General features: G+C 40.1%; 1 long non-coding RNA gene across 1 annotated transcript; it reads right to left on the bottom strand.

Moving 5' to 3' along the window:
• Positions 1-9,375: 9,375 nt before the first annotated feature.
• On the bottom strand, positions 9,376-12,364 carry LOC115923144. Its single transcript, XR_004063813.1, has 3 exons — positions 12,336-12,364; positions 9,896-10,005; positions 9,376-9,496 (listed from the first exon to the last, which is right to left on the bottom strand). It is a non-coding gene; the product is annotated as an uncharacterized LOC115923144 (long non-coding RNA).
• Positions 12,365-25,477: the final 13,113 nt, after the last annotated feature.

Genomic DNA, 25,477 nt, shown 5'->3' with positions numbered 1-25,477 from the left:
TATTATGAAAGAGTGTTTTATTCCGAATCATTTAGTACCATTTTGTGTGGTATGTGTTCACGCTTGGATAAACAGGAGGCATTGTTTGAGAGAGTGCAAAAATCGACTTGCGCCAAGTTGCTTATGTGATGTCTTTGCAGATCCAAATAACATCCCTAACAAATTGAATCATGCCACACATATCAAATATCGAATATCAAACATCAAACAACATTTGTGCGCGTGTGTGTGTGTGTGACTTTGCTTCTGCAAAAAGCATAGCAATGCATTTCATTCGATACATTCAATCCATTCTCTCACTCCGCTAATCCCAACATAATACATACTGTAGGCATCACTCTGGCGCAAGTCGATTTTTTCACTCTCGCAAACAATGCCTCCTGTTCATCCAAGCGTGAACACATTCCACACAAAAATGATACCAAATGATTTGGGATAAAACACTCTTTCTCAAGATTAACAATAATACACTGAAATCGTGATGAAATGAAATCGTTTGTAATAGGTGTTGCAGTAGTTGTTTCTGTGGACTAGCACATAGTGTAGTCAGTGTTATTTGTTTGATGTTACAAAAGAAAAACTCCACAAGATTTGATTTTCATAGTACAGCGGTAAAGTTGATATTTAATGGATAGTTTTTAATATCATTTCTTTGAACTGTCAAGGTTTAGGAAATCGTGAAAAAAGAAACGATGTTTTAGAATTCGTTACCCAGATAGCAAAATATCTGGGGCCCATCTGGGTTTTGTATGGGCTGACTAAAGCCCACGTGGCCCATACAAAAATCAGATGTATACCAGATGGGCCTTCCCACCAAGAACCCACAGGTATACGGAGTTCAAGTGGCCCATATAAAAACCAGATGTATACCAGATGGGCCTTCCCACCAAGAACCCACAAGTACCAACCCATATGGGCCCCGTGTGGGTCCCATATGTGGTTTTGGTGGTGAAAAGCGCACATCGAGCATCGGCTGGGCCCAGCCAAAAAACAGATGTTTACCAGATGGGCCTTCCAACCCAGAACCCACAAGTATATGGAGCCCACGTGGCCCATAAAAAAACATTTTGGCATTCCCACCCAAAACCCACATGTATACCAACACATGTGGGCCCCATGTGGGGTTTTTGGTGGTGAAAATTGCACATCGAGCATCGGCCGGGCCCAGCTAAAAACCGGATGTATACCAGATGGGCCTTCCCACCCAAAACCCACAAATATATCCAGAATTTGCACAATGAATATGGGGTGCGTGCCCATTTTTTTATATTTTGTATATAATTTATCTGAATTTACAGGATATTTCCTAATTACTGATGATTTAGTTATATGCGATTCAATTCGAAAATACTACAAAATGTAAATTGCTAATTATTAGGACATTTCACTACTTTGTATAAATTACATTTGAATTAAACATGAATTAGGAAAAACACTAACTATGAACTAAAACAAATTCAATAAAATACAATTATATGGAAATATCTCAATCACAGCAAATTTAACCAAGTCTTCTTAATACAAATGCCTTTACATTGGAATTTTTAGACGATGTGTTGTTGCCATTGGCAAAATTAATTACTAATTAATTCGTGATACATAACTTACTAATTAAGTCTGTTAGCTGGAGCTTTCAACTGGTTAAAAGTTGTGCCAAATGGAACAACTGGTCCAGTTAAACCCAACTGGTAACCCTGTAAATTGAAATGGGATAAATAAATTCAACTGGGTAAAAATAGAACCCATTTAAACAATATGAAGCCCATTTAGAACCGCATTGGCCCATATGGGACCATATGAAACCCACTTGGCCCATATGGATCCCATATAAAAACCCGCTTATAGCCCATATGGGGCTCATATATAGAACCCACTTGACCCATATATAGAACCCTGGGTTTTATGTGGTAGGTCCCACATGGCCCATCTGGTGCCCAATAGGTAACCCTCGTGCATATTGCTGGGCCAATTGTGGGGCCCTTCTATAACCCGGGTGCAGATTACATCGATAAAATATATGTGGTTAAAAAACATATTTTTAATCTCTTTTGTCATATTATTCTATGTAGCAAATAGATTACGTATTCTTTCAAGACCTTTTTTCAGTGAAGCTTAAATGATTCTATAACAAAGAAATTACCACCATTTCATATGATTACCGAAGGTAAGGAGAGTGGTTTTATTATTTTAAACTGAAAGTTTTAATATTCCCTATTTTTGAGCTATAAAGTAAAAACAAATTAAAATGAATATAAGGCTTACTTTACATTTTCTATTTCCCTTTTTATTTTGTTATGACTTTATTAAATCAATAGTTGTATATTTTAAATATTCGGAATAGTTAAAGAATTTTCTTATGTGTGAATTTTCTCCAGCATTTTGTAACTTTAAAGGCCAAGTTAACTTTTTACATCCCTTCAAATTTTGTTTCACTATGATATATTTATGGGGGTGCATGAGTGTTAACCAGGCTTTGAAAGGGGAATCATACGGCAAGAACAGAACATGACAGTGTCATGCATGTGGAGATAATCTAATTAAGGAATTTTAATATCCATATAACTGGAAAGGAAAGTCGGGGAAGATCTGCCATTATATATTGATCTGTAACGGATCTGGAAGCAAAAAGGGGCTAGATGCCATGCCATAAATTGCCGACACCTTTGTGGGAAAATGTACTGCGATTAAAATGATACGTCATGATATACTTAAGCATTTCCCGACAAATGATTGGTATACAAATTGTTTGTGACAATATTTCTCTGATAATCAAATTGCTTCCCATTAGTCTTATCGCCTTCATCCTAATCTTTGTAGGTCATGCGTCCCTTTTGCCAGCCAAATCATAGCAGGTCTATTGTACAAATACAGGTATCTAGATGAAATTACAATTTAAAGGAAAATCTAATCCTACTAGCAAGTTGCTTTGAAAGAAAGCACAAAATTAGAAAAGCAGTTTAATGAAAGTTTGAACGAAATCGGACAAACAATAAGGAATTTATGATTTATCGAAAGATGTGTAATCACTTTGCATTGTGTTTTTCAAAATATATGACTCAGGTGAAGGCCTTTTCAGTTTAGACGATTAATGATTGGTTTGTTTGGAGTAAAAAGAGAATTTTACCGGACGGTAATGTAGTACCCAAAATATATATTTTGAATAGTACCCCAAGTGAGAAGGCGCTTAGAAGGAAAACACAAATTGGTGCTCTTTCTGTACACGACAAACTTAGGAGTTGTCCGTTACTCCGCACAATCCTCTGACCAACTTGTCAATTTGAGATTCGCATATATATAGTGATTTCATATTTCACACATTAATTACCTTCTTATGATTGCACCAATTTATTTCAAACTCTTGCCATTCTGTTTCTCATATGTTCTGCTTTTATACGAATGAACTCGATACAGAGGTTGAATTTCCCTTTTAAACCTACTGACGGAAGACAATTAGAAACTGATTTTTTCGTACAATAAGCAATCGTTTTGTCCACGGGGGCTCTTCCAAAAAAAAAGAGCCCCCGTGAAAAGGCTCACGGGGGCTATTTTAGTACTGACAGGGGCTCTTGTTTAATACTAATTTCCATTGCATTGTTACCCATGATACTCTTTGCTATTTCATCATTATCAGGGACGGATCTAGCTTTTTGCTAAGGTGGGAGGGGGTTGACCCAATGACGATGCGGAGTATCGTCCACAATCGAGCCGCGTAGCGGCAAGGCGATTTTTTGTTGTTGCTATTTTGAACCCCCGTAAGTGATGTTTTCCTAGCATCTACTAACACAACGGAGACCATCAAAAGCAGTGCATGATAATGCCTTTTTAAAGGTATTACAAATTGTTGGTATGGGGAAATGAATTTGGTTCAAATTAACATATTGGAAGCATATGCGTTCCTACAATATTCATTGATCGTGGTCGCGGTTGAAATCGAGTCTAAAGTTTTGAAATTATGAATAATAAACTCTTTATGTTGTATAACTCCCTCTCAAGGTAAATATATTAATTTAGCTATGAAACAATATTTCTTGACTAAAATCGACCGATTAGTTATTCCCGTTTGGAAATTATATATCACAACTACATATTCTGAGATTTTCATGGTCACAGGTACCATTGTACGGCCATAGGCGCTATTTGAAATTTATCAAAGTTTACCGGGTGCACCGGTAAATTTTGTTATTCCATTTTTCTCGAAAACAGAAGCGTTTTAGGGGCTAATTTTTTTAGTGCTTATAAAACATCCACAGGGGCATCCAAATATATCAAAATTGTAAAGATTCATTATCCACCCACTTTTCTAAATTTCCCAAAACTTTGTATTACCTTTAAATCAAGTTACAGTTTTAAGGGGCCCCCACCCCCCGGTGACCCAATGACGATTTAAGAGGACACTTTTTTTTTTTTGGTCTCGAAATTTGAAAATTTGACATTTTGTTCCGTTGGGGGGGGAGGGGGGGGGTAAGGTCACCTTTTATTTTAAAAAAAAATCAAACGGGGGGGGGGGGTTCCCAAAAAACATACACAAAATATACACATTAAAAAACTCACATTGGTTTAAGGTTTGAAATACATATTAATCTGTTGAAACTCGATATTGTGTGAAATCATAACAGAAAAGATAATATTTATTTTATACATATGGCTCCGGTTGTCTCATTTTCGTTCGCTGGATTACTGCAGCACAAACATAGCTCGCTCGACGTCACTACCACACTAGCCAATCAGCTGTCAATGAGGTCATATTGAATGCGACGGCAAATATATTTTGTGAAATAATTGAGAAATGGACTTGAGAAAATGTGCGGCTAAAAAGATCACTAAGGAGGTGCTGTTGACTATACTCAGGGGGGGGGGGGGTGGAGGGATTTCCATAGTCTGATCGCATCAGGAAATAATGTCTTTTGATATGTTTGGGTTCTGGCGAAGGGGACTTGGAACTTGTCTGGATTCCCACGTGTAGATGGCCCAGCGGTTGGAATGAGGTGTACGTCAGCTGGAATGTCAATTAGTCTGTGGATTATGCACTAGACCATACAAACTCTCTGTTGTGCCCTTCTTTCCTGAAGTGTGGTCCACTGGAGTTGCCTTATCATATCAGTTACGCTGCTTGTACGCCTAAAGTCTCTTAGGGCAAATCGGGCATAGCGACGTTGTATCTTTTCTAGTCTTGTGATGTTCTTCTGGGTAAATGGATCCCATACCACAGCAGCATACTCCAGTACTGGAAGGACAAGTGTTTTGTAGCACAACACTTTTGTCCTGAGAGGGCAGTCTCTGATATTCCTCTGCAGGAAGCTGCTAACAGAATTTGCCGACTTGGCAATGACATCTACATGGTGATTCCACTTCATGTTTACCTGGAAGTTTACACCAAGGTATTTGGTTTTCTAGGTTTCCATCAGAGGCGTTCCATGGATGCAATAGGGTGTTGAGCTCTTGAGTACCTTCCTCTTATTGGTAACATGCATAACTTGGCATTTATGCGGGTGAAATTGCATAAGCCAGTCTGCTTCCCATACTTGAAGAGCGTCCAGGTCCCTCTGCAGTTGTTCAGTATCTTCCTCTGTCTTGACCTTTCTGTACATGATGCAGTCATCAGCGAAGAGCCTCACCGTAGACTGTGCTGGAACATACTCTGGGAGGTCGTTGATGAAGAGGAGGAAGAGCAGAGGTCCAACCACGCTACCTTGCGGAACCCCTGAAAGAACAGATGATGTATGTGACGCTACTCCTTCAAGCAGAACCCTCTGGGAACGGTTACTGAGTAGACTATCAATCCACTCATGGGTATTGTCTCTGATTCCATAATAGTTGACTTTGTACATCAGCCTACCATGGGGAACCTTGTCAAAGGCTTTCGACAGGTCCAAAAGAATAACATCAAGTTGTTCGCCATCCTCAATACCTTTGGCAAGATCATGCACAGTTAGTAATAATTGAGATGTGCATGAGCGCTTCTTACGAAAGCCATGTCCCCTCCCGCGCGAAGCGCGGAAGCTTTTACGTTTCATTATATCATTAGAGAAAGAAAACGATTCGTTGTACAGTTCTCGACTCTTAATCCTTGTCTAAATTAAGTCCCCCTCCCCCTCCCCCTACTGCGCGAAGCGCGAAAGCTTTGACGTTTTATTAAACTATTAAAGAAAGAAGACGATTCGTTGTACCGTTCTCGACCCTTTATCCTCGTCTGATTTCAGTTCCCCCCTCCCCTCCCGCGCTAAGTGCGGAAGCTCTTACGTTTCATTAAATCGTTAGAGGAAGAAAACGATTCGTTGTACAGTTCTCGACTCTTAATCCTTGTCTAAATTAAGTCCCCCTCCCCCTCCCCCTCCTGCGCGAAGCGCGGAAGCTTTTACGTTTCATTAAATCATTAGAGAAAGAAAACGATTCGTTGTACAGTTTTCGACTCTTAATCCTCGTCTTAATTCAGTTTCCCCCCCCCCCTCCTGCGCGAAGCGCGGAAGCTTCTACGTTGCATTAAACTATTAAAGAAAGAAGACGATTCGTTGTACCGTTCTCGACCCTTTATCCTCGTCTGATTTCAGTTTCCCCCCCCCCCCCTCCCGCGCGAAGCGCGGAAGCTTTTACGTTTCATTAAATCGTTAGAGAAAGAAAACGATTCGTTGTACAGTTCTCGACTCTTAATCCTTGTCTAAATTAAGTCCCCCTCCCCCTCCCCCTCCTGCGCGAAACGCGGAAGCTTTGACGTTTAATTAAACTATTAAAGAAAGAAGACGATTCGTTGTACCGTTCTCGACTCTTAATCCTCGTCTGAATTCAGTCTCCCCCCTCCCGCGCGAAGTGCGGAAGCTCTTACGTTTTATTAAATCATTAGAGGAAGAAAACGATTCGTTGTACAGTTCTCGACTCTTAATCCTTGTCTATTATTAGTCCCCATCCCCCTCCCCCTCCTGCGCGAAGCGCGGAAGCTTCTACGTTTCATTAAATCATTAGAGAAAAAAGACGATTCGTTGTACAGTTCTTGACTCTTAATCCTCGTCTGAATTCAGGTTTCCCCCTCCCGCGCAAAGCGCGGAAGCTTTTAATCTTCATTTAATCGTTAAAGAAGAAGAAGATTCATTGTACCTTTCTCGAAAATAAACCTCATCGGAATTTAGTTCCCCCTCCATCCCGCGCGAAGCGCAGAAGCTATTACGTTTCATTAAATCATTAAAGATTCGTATTACCGTTCTCGCCTCCGAATCCTCGTCTGAATTCAGTCCACCCCCCTCCCCTCCTGCGCGAGGCTTTGACGTTTTATTTAAGAAATTTATTTATAAAGAAAACGATGCGTTGTACCGTTCTCTATACTCTTAATCCTTGTCTGAATTTCAAAGATGTTCTTTGTCTGCTCCTTTTTCTTCCTACGTCCTCTTCCGATTGGAGGGGGGACCGCCCCCCCCCCCCCCCTGGTTACGCGCCTGCGGTCAGATAAAGACATCTTGATACCTTGTCCGACCCCGCAAGCTCAGGGGTTTAAGGCAATAAATTACGATCAGATAAGCATTCAGGGGCCCGCCTTAGGGCCCCTGGTGGGGTCGAGGCGGCGGAGCCGGCCCCGGAAGCTCAGGGGTTTTAGGCGTTTAATAAAGGTCAGATGAGCACATTTTTGTGTATACCTTATTATTTTGTGACACTGGCAAGTCACTATTTGGCGTGGGGTCCAGGGGCGGAGCCCCAAAAAATCAGGGGTTTTAGGCATTAAATTACCGTCATATGATCATCTAAGGGCCCGCCGTAGGGCCCTAGATGGAATCCAGGGGGCAAAGCCCTCGGAAGCTTAAGGGTTTTAGGCATTTAATCACGGTCAGATGAGCATATTTTGATGCCTCATAATTTTGTTAACACTGGCAGTTAACTATTCTCACTTTCTTGCTCTCATTCTATTTTATCTCTCTTAAATATACTTTTTCAAGAAAAGTGTGGGGGGGGGGGAGCTCGAGGCTCTCGATCCCCGCCGTACCTCGGGCCCTGACATGTACGAATCTCAAGAATCATATATTTTGCCTGGTTGTAAATTTAGGAATTTGTCATTTTTCAACAAACACATACAAACGTATAATTTACTAAAAAAGTGAGGAAAAATTTCGGAAATGATGTCATTTCAGCATTATTTGTAATCCACCGTTGTGGAATTAGAAATAAACCACGTTTGAATTTGATTTCCCCCAAGCCCCCCCCCCCCCCTATCAGTACGCCAGTACCTCCTCTTTTCCTTTCCTTCCTTCTCTCTTATTTTTTTTTGATGGGGGGGGGGGTAAACAGCCTGGGAGGCAAGGCCCTTTCGGCCCCCGATCTCCTTCTTCCCCCTTTTCTTTTCTTCTTCCTCTTCTTTCTTTCCCTTTCCCTTCTTTTCCTTTCTTCTCTTTTTTTTTTTTTTTTTTTTTGCGGGGGGGGGGGGCCAAGGCCCGCTCGGCCCCCCCCCCTGGATCCGCGCCTGGCTGCCCCCCCCCCTCCCCCTCTATTATACGAGTGTGAAAAAAGAATACAATTCTTTGTAGCCTTTCTTAATCACTAATCAACATTTTGAACTTCAGTTAATGTTGTTTAAAGAATATATTATGAAAGTGAGATGATTGCAGGTGGCAAGGGTGTATTGGTTGAGAATTGCAGGTAATAATTCATGCTCTACTATGAGCCAACTTACTTCACACACTATCATCTTGCAGCAGGGTAAGGTTTTTACAGAAATTTTAGAACTTGCAATGGGATGTACTTAAATATCAACTTTGTACAATAGCAGTATGTAGAAAGAAATTTAGGATAACCTGACTTTGGGTCTGCCAATGCTTAACACAAGCTTTATTTCATCAAGATATATGGTTATTGCTCAAGTTGTGATAGGGTTTTAGATTAGCTTTAGGGTTAATATTACGTTTAGCTATGGATCCAGGATTAAGATTAAGAATTCATTTTGTGTTACAACATAACCACTAAACAATAGAGCATGTCGTAAAAATCAGGTACACGTTTCACAAACTGGGGGTCAGCGTATTTTTAGTTTACTAATACAAAGGAAGATTTTTTAACTGCCAATGATGAGTATCAATACATACAGCTCCACCAGCACCTAGAAAATCTGATTGTACGACACTTGTTCCTCAAGACTTTTGCTCAACATCAATTTCCTACACTATTATCCAAATACTTAACTTCATCCCTGGATCCAACACTAGACCTAACCTCAATCCCAATTGCAACCCTCGGCCTAACCCTACACATTTGACAAATAAAGCCTTGAGCAGTCGTTGCAGGAGCAAATGTTGGGTCACTCGAAATGCCATGACATGCTCACTTGCTATGGATTTATCTGTTTCTTTACCAGATTTAAAAAAAATATTGTAATATTCATTATTAATTACCAGTCCATTGTGCTTTGCTCCTAATATGTCAGGCACAAGAGGCCATCGCTTTCAGGTAAGGGGCAGAACATCAAGAGTGGAACCTCAAGGCACCCCATGATCTCTCAACAGGAAGCCCTCCTTCTCAATCCCTGGAACAGAATTATAAACATTTCAATTAATATTAACCAAATTTGAAATAAATAGCACTATTTAATATTTTAGTTGTCTTCAACGTTTACTTTTTCAGCAAAATTTGAAGGTCAATTGTTATTTTATTTTTTTTGCTTGTCATTCCTTTTCATGTATTGGACCCCCCCCCCCCCTTTCCCCCTGCACATGAGCTTAAAATGTTAATTCTAAAAAGAGAAACACTTCAGCAACGTGTAAGTAGACATGTGGATTCATCCATAGCCATCCCATGAATACATACTTCTCAAACCAGCCCTTTGCATCCCCTTCAGTTTGACCTTGACCTCACCTATTTCAAAATTTTGTTTTACTTGAAAAAACTAAACAGATGAAATTAGATCAAAAGTAAATATGTTAACCTTCTCTTGTGGTGGTCTGTTTTCTCCAGGACATTCTTGTTTCAAGCACATACTCCAAGAAAGCAAGCATTTGGTACTGCATTAACTGCGACAAGTCTCTGTTCATTTTCCTGTAAAAGAGAGGGGAGGGGGATTTAATTCTTAGAATAAAAGGAAATGAGCATGATCATTAAAACATTGATGAGCATTTGCAAAATTAACTGTTCTATTTTGGATAATCTCTTTACCCAAAAAGCTCTCCTTCATTATCTAACATTGAAATTTATATTCAATTTCTTGATCCAGATCTAGTTGATCTACAGTCTCTAAATGATCTAGATCCATGTCTCGTAACTGTTCATTCTATCAAATTGAAAAAACGCAAAATAGATATGGACCTTCATGTAGATCTATATGTGACAGAGAAAACTTAATCGTGTTTACAGCAAACAAAAATTCAAAGATAGAGCCTAGAGTAGAGGCAAATAAGGCTAATCCAACAAAGAGTGTAAGAAACACACAGGCACCACTATACGTACCCCTGTATACAGTGTAGTCTAATTTGGGGGGATCGTGTTTTAATTTGTTAGACAGCTACGAGACTCTGTACGACTACGAGTATCACATTCACAGGCAGGCACGGATCCAGGGGGGCCGCCCCCCCCCCTTCCCCCCCCCCCCCCCCACCCGCAAAAAAAATAAAAAGAGAGAGAGAGAGAAGGAAAAGAAGGGAAAAAGGAGAGAAAGGGAAAGAAAGAAGAGGAAGAAGAAAAGAAAAGGGGAAAAAGAAGGAGATCGGGGGGCCGAAAGGGCCTTGTCTCCCAGCTGTAACCTCTCCCCCTCCCCCCATCAAAAAATAAAAGAGAAGGAAGGAAAGGGAAAGAAAAAAAGTAAAGAGGGGATAAAGGGAAGGAAAAAAGAGGAAGAAGAAAAGAAGGGGAAATCAGTTGCAATTTTCCCGCCAACAAGTTGTAGTTTGTGGGGGGGGGGCAAAGGCCCTTGCCTCCTCCTCTCCCCCCCCCCCCAAAAAAAAAAGGAGAAGGAAGGGAAAGGCATAGAGGAGAGCTACAAGGGAACAAAAAAGAGAAAGAAAGGAAAAGGGGGATAAGAAGGGGAGAACAGTTGCGAATAATCCCGCCAACAATGTGTGGATCGGGAGGGGGCGCCAAAAGGCCCTTGCCTCCCCCTAGCAAACCTAAAACAGAGAGAAGAAAGGAAAAGGAAAAAAGAGAAAGAAGAAAGGTAGGGGAGATCAGTTACGATATTTCCCGCCAACAAGGTGTAGATCGGGGGGAGGGGCACTGGCGTACTGATGGGGAAGGGGACTTGGGGGGGGGGGGTGACAGATGCCCCCCAAATATAATTTAAACGTGGTTTATTTCTAATTCGATACCGGTGATTACCGGTGATTTACAAATGTTGCTGAAATGACATAATTTTCCGAGATTTGTCCTCAATGTTTAATAAATTATACTTTTTAATGCGTTTGTGGGACAATGGCAAATTCATAAAGAAAGAAAGAATAGTAACGCCAATTAGTGTCCTGCCAGTGTCACAAATAAGGTATCATAATATGCTCATCTGACCGCAATTAAATGCCTATAGTCTACCCCTGAGCTTCTGGGGGTTCCACCCCTTGACCCCCGCAGGTTCTTCGCCCTTAGACACCACGCCAATTTTACAACGCTCGACTTGATCGTAAATACCTCCCCCCCCCCCCCCACCTACTTAGAGAAACGTTTAGCGGAGCCTGCATGTAAGAGTGGGATGGTGCAGATTTTTTGGTCTACCCCCCCCCCCCGTTTTTGCTCGTTTCGCCGCTGCCGGTGTCCCTATTACGTACCAATATTTGGCTTGGATAATTTCAAATTTGGCCCCCCCCCCCTAAGAAATCCTGGATCCGCGCCTGTTGACAAGTAGTCCAATTATTTACTGGTCTGTAGGCTTAGGCCTCAAATTTTCTACTCTCGTACTCGTCTCGTCTAACTATCTCGGTATCTGGTCCAAATTTTGGCGCTTGTTCACAACTCATGTCAACTGTGACCATGCTTTTTAGTGTTAGCTATGAACTTTCTTCTGACCCAACTATGAAAGTAGTTATTCAACAGTTGGACCTAAAAGTAACAAAAAGCTTGGATCATTGATGCAGCTATAGCGCTAGTGAAGTGATCTGCCTATGGCTATAGATTCTATACTCGTATCTAATTTTCAGAGAGGGTCTCGCCCGAAAGTTTGGGCCAAGGATCAAGGAGTGACGATGACAATCGAGCTGAAATATTTCTCACGACGATAAATAACGAATCAAAAGTTAGAGTGTGGATTACTCCTAAATTCATCAGATATAACAACTTTAAACCACTTCATAATGTACAGACAAATCAGCAGATTCATACCTACAGCAGATATGTTTATAAATATGATTCAATTTACGAGATTTGAACTTAATTACAGCTGTACTCACCATCAAACTTTCAAAGAAAACCTCGAGCACTCACTCTTTGTGGGTGACGTCATATATTAAATATGCATGCAGCGAAAGTCTTGTCTCCAGATCAGGCAATCGTACATAAAAACTTCCATCACAGATAGACAAATTTCTTATTAAAATAATGAAAATGATTACAGTTATCAATCATTATACCCAAATCTGCATACAAATAAGAAGGAGAATAGTGATACAAAGACTTATTTACCGCACGAAGGATTTCTGATAAGAATGCACAAAGAACACAAAATGGACAGGTGCCTGGAATAGAGGATAATGATATCAGTCAAGCTCATGAATATTCATATTATGGGCGTTACCAACCATTGACATTTGCATACACAATCATTATTTAATATATAATGGTAATGCGCTTTTCATTATATATTATATAATGGAAATGCGCTGTTCATTATATATTATATAATGGAAATGCGCTGTTCATTATATATTATATAATGGAAATGTGCTTTTCATTATATATTATATAATGGAAATACGCCTCTCATTATATATTATATAATGGAAATGTGCTTTTTATTATATATTATATAATGGAAATACGCTTTTCATTATATATTATATAATGGAAATACGCTTTTCATTATATATTATATAATGGAAATACGCTTTTCTTTATATATTATATAATGGAAATGTGCTTTTCATTATATATTATATAATGGAAATACGCTTTTCATTATATATAAATAATGAAAGTGTGAATTGTAATTATTTATAAATAATGGCAATTATATATATATATATAATGGGAATAAGCTTTTCATTATTTATAAATAATGGCAATTATATATAAATAATGAAATGTTCTTTGTCATTATTTATAAATAATAAAAATATGTTAAGAATTATATACAAATAAAAATGTACATTTTCTTGCATTATATGTAAATAATGGTTATTATTTGTTAAATAATGATTATATAACATATAATTTGTCTATATAATTGTTTTACAAACGGCGCCTCATAATTGAGAGAGTGAAAGTAGTAGAGAACAATGAATGTGATCGTCGAAGGTGAAACTGGTAATAATTCAGTACTATGAGCGTTTAACAATCTGACTAGATATGGCAACGGACTGTTTCTATACCGTGTCGTTTTGCATGACATTTCAGTGAGCTAGCTTTTATTTCTCAGATTTCGAGAATGGGAGTCCCCACGTGTTTGGGGCAGCCAATGACTAAACTTTGACCCAGGCTCGAGCAGCTTCTTTGCAAATTTGAGGCACAGACATTCTCTGCGGTCACTCAAAGAGGACACTTTACACAGTTGAAGAGCGTTTTGATACGAGACAAAAACGTGGCCCTAACATGAGGCGGCACGCTCGCTTTTGAATTCTCTCTATTTGTTAAATTTGTTTGGCAGACAAGCCGGAGTTCCAAACGGGCGCACAATATTCCAACACTGGCCTTATGTATGAACAGTAAATGAGCACTAGATCATCTAAGGGCAATCGAAATTTAGTGAGAACTCTCAGCATATGCAGCCTCATGTTTGCCTTCTTAACAATTTCATTGACATGAGAAGTCCATTTTAGATCTTTTTGGATGAAAACCCCTAGTAATTTGACACAATCTACTCGACTAATGTCATGTCCATCAATTTGGATGACAGGCGGTGGGGGTGGTTCACGCCTGAAAGTTACTGTCATCACAGAACACTTTTTGTGGGTCAGTTTTATGTTGTTGTCTACAGTCCATTCTTGTAGATTGCTCACACTTAACTGGATATTCGGTGGCGATGGGGATTTCCTGCATTCTAGCATTGTTAAGTCATCCACATATTTCCAGTAAGACGACGGTGACCTCCGGCATGCCTCGTTGATGATAGCCAGGAAGATAATGGGACCGAGTCTAGTCCCTTGTGGAGCCCCTGCAGAAACTTCCAGCCAATCAGAGAGCGTCGTTCGATATTTCACGCTCTGTTGTCGTTTGGTGAGAAAGTTTGCTATCCATGCTACAGCACTCGGACGGACGTTCATCTGGAGCAGTTTGAGGACAGCTATATTGTGGTCTATCCTATCGAACGCTTTACTGAAGTCCGTTGTCACCATTGTAGTAATGATTTTGGGCTTGTCAGCGTTGCTGTGAATCATTTGTAGGAGATCAATCAAGTAGTGAGAGGTGGATATAGCCCTCATGTTCCCGAATTGTGCTGGGTCTATGGTGTTCTCAATGTCGCTGAAAGTCCACTTAATAGCAATGAACTTTTCGGATATCTTGGCAAAATGATCAGTCAAAGATACTGGTCTGAGGTTATCGATAGATGCTTGAGATGTCTTGGAAATGGGAACAAGATGCGCTCTCTTCCAACGCTCTGGTACAATGGACTGACTAAAAGATGCGTTTAGAATATCAGTAAGCGGACAGCAAAGCTCATAAGCGAATTTCTTGACAAGTCTGGCCGAAATGCCGTCCGGTCCAGGAGCTTTCCGTTGTTTAATGGCTTTCAACTCGCTATAAACTTCCCATGGTTGAACAAGGGGGAGTGGTTGGTCAGCCGGTAGATATGACGGCAAACTAGAAGGGTCCAATCTAGGAATGTCGTTTGCAATGTTCACGAAGAAGTTGTTGATCTTATTCGCCGCTGCGTCGAAGTCAGTAGGAGAAGTGCCTTCGATGCGTATAAGTGGAGATCTCGTCTGGCCAGTTGTCATGGTCTTTATATGCTTATACCATGACGCCGGGTTGGCATTTTTCAGTTTTGCCACACGGTTTTTGTAGTAGTCTTGTTTTGCATGTTCAATATCACGAATAATTCGATTCCTGAGGCGTCGCCACTCTCCCTTCGCTTCCACAGCAAATGCCCTTTGGCGCTGGTAGATTAACGACTTAATGGTAGGGGTCATCCATGGTTTGTCCTTGTCATATGTAGTTTGACGGTGCAAGTTGGGAAGTATCTCTCAATCATTGGTGATAATGTAGAGTAAAACGCATTGCACTTATCATTTGCGTTTTCAGCTGAGAGAACGTCAATCCAGTCACAGTTGAGGATCTCCCTTCCAAACTCTCTAATGCTACTGTCTTTCATTGGTCTGGTTGTGCGTTTGTTGATAACGTTGGGACTCTTTGTGATGTTTCCCAACGGCAACCATAAGACAGTGCAGTGATCGCTTGCACCCAAAGGAGAAGATATGGAAGGCGACTGGTAGTAATCGCTGATATTGGTGATGATTTTGTCTAGCGTCCTTGTGCCTCTCGTAGGTTTATCCACGCATTGAACAAACCTTGGGTCTGAGAGGAGAGATGATATGTCGAGTATATAGGTATGATGGTGACTAAGTTGACGAAATAATTTGTATATTTATGTCGTCGAGGAAAATTACCATTTGCGCATACGCAAGTACTATAGATAGTCTGTAGACTAAATTTGTAGATATTGGGACATTTAATTTTGTCGGTAATTGGTGGCTAGTTTTGTCGGTAATCGTTGGCCTCTACACCCCCCCCCCCCTCCCCCACTGAAAAAGGTCTAGCGACGCTCCTGACTACTACTACAAAAGAAAAAGGAAATCAAACAGAAATAGATAAATCAAATCAAATCAAATCAAATCAAACCTTAGATCAGTTGCGTATAGAAGCGGGGTGAAGAGGGGCACGCGCCCCTCAAGCAAGCTTCAGTCAACCTAACTATGTAGTACATAGTTGTATGCCAGAGTAGGTGCCCGTGCACATAACAGACACGGTCACACTGCACTCACACACTCCACTGCTCATGTTCCGACTTGAACCAAGACTAAATCTTTTAAGTCAATAAAACAATTATTTTTATTTCTATAACGGCCCCTTCTGGGGCATGGAGGAAATACAGTTGATTAGCTAGTACAAATACAATGTATAGCCTAATGTTCAACAATGATATTTAAAATATTAAAAAAATCTTTAAAAATCAGAAAATTTTGGCAGCGAACAACAAATGAAGGCAAGCTTTAAGATATACTTTTAAAAATACATAATACCCTATATCTCAACTATACTAACACTAATATATACATGTATTTACACTATGATACTAAAAACGACAACAACACATTAAAAAGGACAAAACAAATTATCCAAACTTAGACATAATGATCTTACACAAATGTTTAAGATGTGTGAGGTCGCAGTGCGAAAAATGTCATCTTATAAAGAGGAAAAAACCCAATCCTAATGGGGTTATAAGCACATCCTCATAACGGAAGACTGAAAAGACCTTTGATAAGTAACATAAGTATATCATCTGTAGATGCGTGCGAGCGTAGCGAGCGAGTTTTGGGGAAAAGTGCTCTTAGTCGCTTGAAATTAGCTAAGGCGTGTTTAATGATGAGAGCCGAGGAAAAGGGGACACTTATCAGGAAAGAAAAGGAGCATGTGCCAAATTACAAAGAATAATTATCAGAGGTCAAAATGGGGCACTTCTTACACCCTCACAAAGAGGCACTCACCAGGGATGAACAAAGTCAGTCATGAGAATAGGAAATGGGAATTTGTCGACGGAAAAGGGGCCCCCATCAAATTTTGAGGGGCATTTATAAGATATTATTATATATTGTTGAAAGGAAAATTATCAGAGGTGAAAAGAGGCAATGACCAGATATGAAAATGGACACTTATGTGAATAAAAAAGGGGCACTTGTAATAAAGGAAAACGTGTATTAGTTAAAAGAAAATGGGCACCGATCAGATTTTAAAGGGGCATTTATCGGAGGTGAAGGCGGCACCTATCTCAAGTGGAAAGGAATATCTTCTCGTAGGGTCATTTACCAGAGAAAGGGCACTTATGAGAAGGAGAAGGGCTGAGGAACTTATCATTAGAAACAGGGGCACTTATTAGAAAGGAAAAAGGGCACATGTGAAAATATAAGGTGCGCTTATCCGAGTTAAAAATGGGGGTAGTTATTAAAAGGGGAAGGGGCACTTCTTACAAACGAAAAGGGGCACTTGTCAAAGTAAAAGAGGCACGTACCTCTCAGATTTAAATAGGACAATTATCAGAGGTGAAGGGGGCACTTATCAAAAGTGAAAAGAGGCACTTCTCGTACCAAACTAGGGGCACTGGCTAGAGATTAAAAAGGGCACTTATGAGAATGGTAAATGGACACTTATTCCAAAGGAAAATGGAAAATTTTCGAAGGAAAAGGGGCACGTGTCCAAATAAAAAGGACACTTATCAAAGTTGAAAAGGGGAAGGGGCACTTTTACAAATTAATAGGGGCACTTGTCAAAGTAAAAGCGGCACTATTCCTATGTAAAAAGGGGCACTTCTTAAAAGGTTAAAGGGGCATTTTTCATATGTGAGGGGGCACTTTTCGGTTGCTTAAAAAAGTGGGAGGGCACTGTGCCCCTACCCCTGCCCCCCCCCCTCCCCCCGGGAGGGCCACCTCTGACCGTGAACCCACATGTTACACCAGTGGCGGATCCAGAGGGGGGCCCACGTGTAGAAACACGTTAGTTATATCTTTTTTGGGCGATTCCCCCCCCCCCCCTGGCGTTCAAGGGGGGGAGTGCGAATTTTCAAATTTTCGAGGGAAAACAAAATTAGTACTCACTACCCGCAAGCTTTAAAGAAATTTTTAATAATATATTTCAATACAATTTAACTTTGAAAACCCCATACTTCACTAGTATTATATAGTAAAATTGGGACAACTTACTGATCATAAGGTACACATTGAATATCAAGAGGTGAGCCCAACTAACTTTTTTGCCTTGCAAGCTAAATTGAACATGGCTTAATTATAATTGAAAGTGGTTCCAAGATAAGTATAATCATTAACAACATCAATTTTACTAGCACCAACAATAAAATTAGTGTATTTACGAACTCTCCCTCGGTAAAAAATAAAAAATAATCACTTTTAAAACTTTTTATACTAAATTGTAATATACACCACTATAGTACTAGAAATGCTGAGAATTTTCACTTGCCACTTGTACATACAATTTCATATCAACGTACAGTAATATTTAATGGACCTTGCTTAATATGGAGTACTATACCTCGTAAAATACGTGAATTGAAATGTGTTAACACTTTCAAACGTAAATACAAAAAATACTTGATGGACGTATATTGATATTAGCTACAGATTTTAACGGCTGTTAAATTCATTATATTTTACATGTAATTGTTGTTTGTTTCACTTTTTATTACAGCTTAACTTTTTATATTTGATTAATTGGTCAGCCGCATACAAGGACCACCTCCTTTCTGGCTGCTACCAGCATTAGCAATTTCCTTTGTATTATTCATGTTTGTCAATTGATTCTGTATATTTCTGTGTTTATCTATGTTAGTAATTGTAATTGTGTGAAACTTTGTATACTGCTTTTGTTTTACCCTGTATGTTTTTTATTGCTTGGCAAAATAAATTGAATTGAATTGAATTGAATTGAATTGAATGATAATTTTAGTTTTACTAGAGTATTAACAGTATTGTTAGCTCACAATACTGATGTACGGCTGATAAGGCAGCTTGCAGCTCATTAGCCGACTCAGCCATAACTGTATGGTGTCGTCAGCATAATGAGTAACACATAACGCTGTAGAAAAACTTCAATAGCGTCATTACTGAGATTTTTTTCTAATCTCGGAAGCACACATACCAGGACCCCTATAACTCCTACTCACAAAATATTCAATGTCATTTAAATACATAGCAAACTTTAAAGGCGATACTTTTTCTCCTTTTCTAATTAACTTCAATATTACACGCAAATAAATTAGATAAATAAGGTTAGGGTAAGGGTTAGGGTTTGGTTTAGGTGGCTGTCGCAAATGGAGGTCTTTCCAAAAGTGGGTCGAGCTGTCCGCCGAAGCACCCCACCCTGCATGGACAACTCAACCTGGTCGAGTTATCCAGGGTATTGGGTCGGGTTACTCCAGGGTCGGACTGTCCGGTGGTCGGGTTGTCTAGGACCGTACGTATGCGGTACGTACGTACGTCGTATGGGTAGCGTCTTTTTTTTAACCTAACCTAGCCATCCTACCGCTGCATTTGATTGGCTCAATAGGAAGCTTACTTCATGTGCCAGTCATAAATATTAATGATACGCACGAACACAGAATCTGATGCGATAATTTATCAAATAATGAGATGTCATACAAAAATTACAAGTGCAAACTATATGTTTACTTAAAATACATGCAGGGTCGGCCGAGCGACTTCCAAAAAAAGGGGGGGGGCACCAAGAAAAAAGCGCACTTTCTGAAGAAAAAAAGGCACCTACTAAGGGAAATCTCAAATCTCAAATATACATTTTTTTTAGACATTGGTATATACCCCTACATTGTGATTACATCAATATCAGGGATGATTTCAATATTGTTTTTATTTTATACATCATACAAGATATTGCTTGAGCATCATGCTTTGCAGTTGGGTGTGATGGTTTGAAAATTTATTTGCGAGCGAGGAACAATTTTAAGATTTGTGAGGTCGCAGTGCGCAAAATTACATCTTATAAAAAAAAAAATCCTGATGGGATTATAGGCACATTATCATAACGGAAGACTGAAAAAACCTTTGATAAGTAACATAAGTATCATTTATAGATGCGTGCGAGCGAGCTTTGGGGGAAATTGCTCTTAGTCGCTTGAAATTAGGGGGCGCGTTTAATGATGAGAGGAAAAGGGGCCGTGTCAAAGTATAAAGAGTAATTATCAGAAGTGAAAATAGGGAACATCTTATTGGGGGGCACTCGTTTTTCTGAAGGTTCGTTTTTCCGAAGGTTCGCATTTCCGAAGGTTCATAATGCATAAACACAAATTAACCTTGCATGGGGGTTTATAATTCTGAAAATGAAAAAGGGTTCATAATTCTGAACATTTACTGCCTTATTCCGAAGGTTCGTTTATCCGAAGATTCATAATGCCGAAAATGAATTTGGGTGAATATTTCCGAAGGTTAATAATTTCGAAAATGAAAAAGGGTTCATAATTCCGTAGATTCGTATTTCCGAAAATGAAAAAGAATTCCGAAAATGAAAAAGTGTTCATAATTCCGAACATTTGTTGCATTATTCCGAAAGTTCGTTTATCCGAAGGTTCATAATTCCGAAAATAAATTAGGGTTCATATTTCCAAATGTTCATTATTCCGAAAATGAAAAAGGGTCCATAATTCCGAAGGTTCGTATTTCCGAAAATAAAAAAAGGGTTCAATATTCAAAAATTAAATAGGGTTCATAGTTTCCCGCAAAATGAAAAAGGGATAATAATTCCGAAGGTTCATAATTCCGAAAATGAAAAAGGGCTCATCAATAATTCCGAAAATCAAATAAGGTTCATAATTCCGAAAATTAAATAGGGTTCATAATTCGGCCGCCGGATGATTCTATCTTTCCTTATGTTATTCTTTTTTCTTTTTTTTTTCTAATTCTTCTATCATTTCCTCTTTCTATATAATACTTTCATTCTCTGTTTTTCCTTATATATTCTTCTCCTTCTATCTTTCCTTATGTTAGGCTATTCTTTGTTTTTATTCTTCTTTCATTCCTCTTTCTATATTCCCGTATGTTACTCTTTGTTTTTATCCTTCTGTTATTTCCTCTTTCTATCTTCATATTTTAATTCTTGTTTTCCCTTTCTGCTCTTTCTATCTTTCCTCTTATTATCCCTGTTTTGTTATCCTTCTATCATCACTTTTTATCTCTAATTATGTTATTATTTGTTTTTATTATTCTATCATTTTCTCTTTCTATCTACGACATAACATAAGAAAAGATAGCTAGGTTATTTGGCTGATGCCATAGCGGGCGCCAAAACATTATATCTTTCCTTCTGTTACACTGTAAAAAAAAAGTTGGGCAGATGTTACTGGGTAAATCGAATTTGGGGAAAATTTTGTCCGATAATTGGGTTATTTTCTCCCAACCATTTACTAAATAATGTTACCTAATGAAAGGTAAAAAATAGGTTGGGTAGGTGTTACTTGGCACATCGATGTTGGGCAAATGTTGTCCAATAATTGGGTTAATTTTTACCAACCATGTAGTTACCGATGCAATTATTGGGTAATGTTATTGGGTAAATTAAAGTTGGGCCATTTATATCCAATATTTGGTTTATTTTCTCCCAACCATTTACTACATGTGTAGTTAACCAATTAAATGTTTAAAATTAGTTGGGCAGATGTAACTGGGCAAACGCACAACGGGCAACAATTATGCAACAATAGTGTTCAATTCTTACAGTAGAGGTGTCGTGGTCGAGTGGATATTTCACAGGACTGTCGATCACAAGGTAGCCTACATGGTTCAAGTCCCGCCACCGCTTTAATGTCCTTTTATATAATATATATATATTATTTTGTCATTTATGACTTAAGGGAGTATAGGTCCCCTTGTTGATAAACATATTATCATACACATGCTTTAGCAGTCACGCAAAAAAAACACTGGCAAATTATTATTTAATAAAATCTGAGAATGTATACTTTTATCTAGATCTATTAGGAATAAATCATTGTCAAAATAATTCTATAAATTGGGGTAAAAAAATATTCCAACGTTATGAATGACAGTGTACATTGGAAAACTGGACAATTTTGACATTTGACATTTCTTTAGACACTATGTCATGCATGATTTATACTAATGTCTTTAATACTGACAGAATTTGATGAAGGAGATGACTGCACACGTATGCAACTGAGCTGGGTATAGGAGTAGGATTCCAACCGAACTTTAAAAAGACAAAAAATGCACATTTTGTGACAAACGGGCCCTTTCCTAAAGAGAGTTCAGATTTGTTTCTTCAATCAATAAACAAAAGAGAAGAGTGGCGTATAGCTGGAGTCCAGCCATTGAGGGGGCACTGGTACCAAGGGGGGGGGGGGGGGAGGGGGGCGGCGGTTTTACTCGGAAAAATTCAATGCGAATTTACAAGGCCGCTGGTTAGGGGGGTGGTGCAAAAAGGGGTCCAATTATCTTCCCGTCTTTTCCTTTTCTCTTTTTGTTTCATTTTTTTCCGCCATCTTATTGACGTGCCGTGCCCCCGTCCCTCTTTGCATGGGACCAGAGCACGACGTTAGGCCCCAAAAAAAATTGTTTGGTTGTCCTCGACCGCCCGCTCGTCATTTTCGGGCCGCTCGTATTCTTTTTTTCTTCTTTTTTTTTTAATCAATTTTTTGTTTTGTTTATTCATTTTTTTTTTGGATGCATGGTAAAATCCCTTTAAAATACATCGCATAATAGCATATCACATATCCCACACATACCATACCATGCCAGAGTCACTGAAGACCCACACTTGCAATGGAAAATATATCCTAAAATATCACTTTAGTGATGTAATCGGCGGTCCCGCTACCCGAATCTGAACAATCGATTATCTTACGCGTGTCTGTAAGAAATATGGGTACCATAAAACTAGCTTTATTTCAAGTATTTTTCAGATTTAGAGCCCGTTTTTGTGCGAGTCGCAAGCTCAAAAGTATCTCATCGCATGTATTAAATCAATGCAGACGGACACCCTAACGCACACACGCAGGCGCGGATCCAGGGGGGGGGGAGGCCCGCCCCCCCCCCACCCCCTGGGAAAAAAAAAGAAGGAAAAAAAAGGGGGAAGGAGGAAAAAGAGAAAGGAAAAGAAAAAAGGAGGGAAAAAAAGAAGGGAAAAAAAAGAAGGAAAAAAAAAAAGGAAAAAAAAGGGAGGAAAAAAAAAAGAAAGAGAGAGAGAGAAGGAAAAGAAGGGAAAGAGGAGAGAAAGGGAAAGAAAGAAGAGGAAGAAGAAAAGAAAAGGGGGAAGAAGTGATCGGGGGGGGCGAAAGAGCCTCGCCTCCCCCTCCCCCAATCAAAAATATAAGAGAGAAGGAAGGAACTAGAAAGAAGGCGGTATCAGTTGCAATTTTTCCGCCAACAAGTTGTGGATTGGGGTGGGGGTGGGGCAAAATGCCCTTGCCTCCCCCCGCCTCGCTAAAAAAAGAGAGAAAGAAGGAAAAGGAAAACAGGAGAGCTAAAAGGGACCGAAAAAAAGGTGAAAAGAAGGGGAAATAGCCTAGATCATTTGCAATTAATCCCGCCAAAAACGTGTGAAGGATGGGGGCCGAAATGACCTTGCCTCCCCCTCCACCCCCCCCCCCCCCATCAAATCTAAAAGAGAGAGAAGGAAGGGAAGGGAAAGGGAAAGAGGAGAGAAAGGGAAAGAAAAAAAGAGAAAGAAGAAAGGTAGGGGAGATCAGTTGCGATTTTTCCGCCAACAAATTGATCGGGGAGGGGGTTCGGGGAGAATAAAATTTAAACGTGGTTTATTTCTCATTCCATAACGGTGGTTTACACATAATGCTGAAATGACATAATTTTCCGAGATTTTTCCTCATTCTTTAGTAAACTATACTTTTTTATGCCTTTGTAAATTTACAGCCAGGCAAGAAATATGCTTCTTGAGATGCCTACATGTCAGGGCCCGCGGAACGGCGGGGATCGGGAGCCTCCAGCTCCCCCCCCCCCCCCCCCCCCACCCCCAATTTTTTTTTGGAAAAGCATTTTAAAGAGAAATAGAAAGAAAGAGAGCAAGAAAGAAAGAATAGTTAATTACCAGTGTCACAACAAAATAAGGTATAAAAATTGCTCATCTGACCGTAATTAAACCCCTAAAACCCCTGAGCTTCCAGGGGCTCTGCCCCCGGGACCCAACCAAGGGCCTATGGGCAGGCCCCTTGATACTCATCTGGCCGCAATTTAGTGCCTAAAACCCTCGATCTTCTGGGGGCTCCACCCGCTGGACCTAACGCCAATCAGTGTCCTGCCAGTGTTACAAATAAAGTATAAAAATATGTTCATCTGACCGTAATCAAATGCCTGAAACCCCTGAGATTCAGGGGTTTCCGCACCCTCGACTCCACCGGAGGCCCTGAGGCGGGCCCCTGAATGCTTATCTGACCGTAATTTGCCTTCAACCCATGAGTTTCCGTGGGCGGACAAGGTATCAAAAGATGTTCATCTGACCGCAGGTGCGTAGCCAGGGGGCAGTGGGGGCGCCCCCCCCCCCCCCCCAAAAAAAAAAAAAAACGCCGGCCAAAAAAAGAGAGAAGAGAAAAGGAAGAGGACGTATGAAGAGTCGAAAACGGTACAACGAATCGTCTTCTTTCCCTAATGATTTAATCAAACGTAAAAGCTTCCGCGCTTCGCGCGGGAGGGGGAAAACTGTATTCAGACGAGAATTATTTTCGAGAACGGTTAAACGAATCGTCTTGTTTCTCTAATAACTAAATTAAATGTCAAAGCTTCCGCGCTTCGCGCAGGAGGTGGGGTAACTGAATTTAGACAAGGATTGAGAGTCGAGAACGGTACAACGAATCGTCTTCTTTCTCTAATGATTTAATGAAACGTAAAAGCTTCCGAGCTTTGCGCGGGAGGGGGGGGGGGATGAATTTAGACGAGGATTAAGAGTAGAAAACGGTACAACAAATCGTCTTCTTTCTCTAATGATTTAATGAAACGTAAAAGCTTCCGCGCTTCGCGCGCGCGGATGGGGGGGGGGGGGGGGGGGGGGGGGAAAACTGAATTTAGACGAGGATTAAGAGTCGAGAACGGTACAACGTATCGTCTTCTTTCTCTAATGATTTAATGAAACGTAAAAGCTTCCGAGCTTTGCGCGGGAGGGGGGGGGGATGAATTTAGACGAGGATTAAGAGTAGAAAACGGTACAACAAATCGTCTTCTTTCTCTAATGATTTAATGAAACGTAAAAGCTTCCGCGCTTCGCGCGCGCGGATTGGGGGGGGGGGGGGAACTGAATTCAGACGAGGATTAAGAGTCGAGAACGGTACAACGAATCGTTTTCTTTCTCTAATGATTTAATGAAACGTAAAAGCTTCCGAGCTTTGCGCGGGAGGGGGGGGGGGGGTAAATTTAGACGAATTTAAACGAGGTTTTCAGCAGCACGTGATGACTTCAACTCATCAAGCTGGACATACGCTCGACCTTTTGATAACTAGAAGGGTCGACGAATTGGTTCCTGAGATTGATTCTATCAGAGGTCTTCCATCCGATCATGACTGTATATGGTGCACACTAAACCTGGAACGTCCTGCTGCTACCAAGAAGCGTGTTACCTGTAGGAAGCTTCGTGATATCAATATGGACTTATTCAAGTCAGATATTTTGGCATC

This window comes from Strongylocentrotus purpuratus, unplaced genomic scaffold (genome assembly GCF_000002235.5).
Source record: "Strongylocentrotus purpuratus isolate Spur 01 unplaced genomic scaffold, Spur_5.0 spur5_scaffold_13, whole genome shotgun sequence".
NCBI lineage: Eukaryota > Metazoa > Echinodermata > Echinoidea > Camarodonta > Strongylocentrotidae > Strongylocentrotus > Strongylocentrotus purpuratus.
The sequence above is the reverse complement of the archived record's forward strand: the minus strand, read 5'-3'. Positions and strand labels throughout refer to the sequence as shown.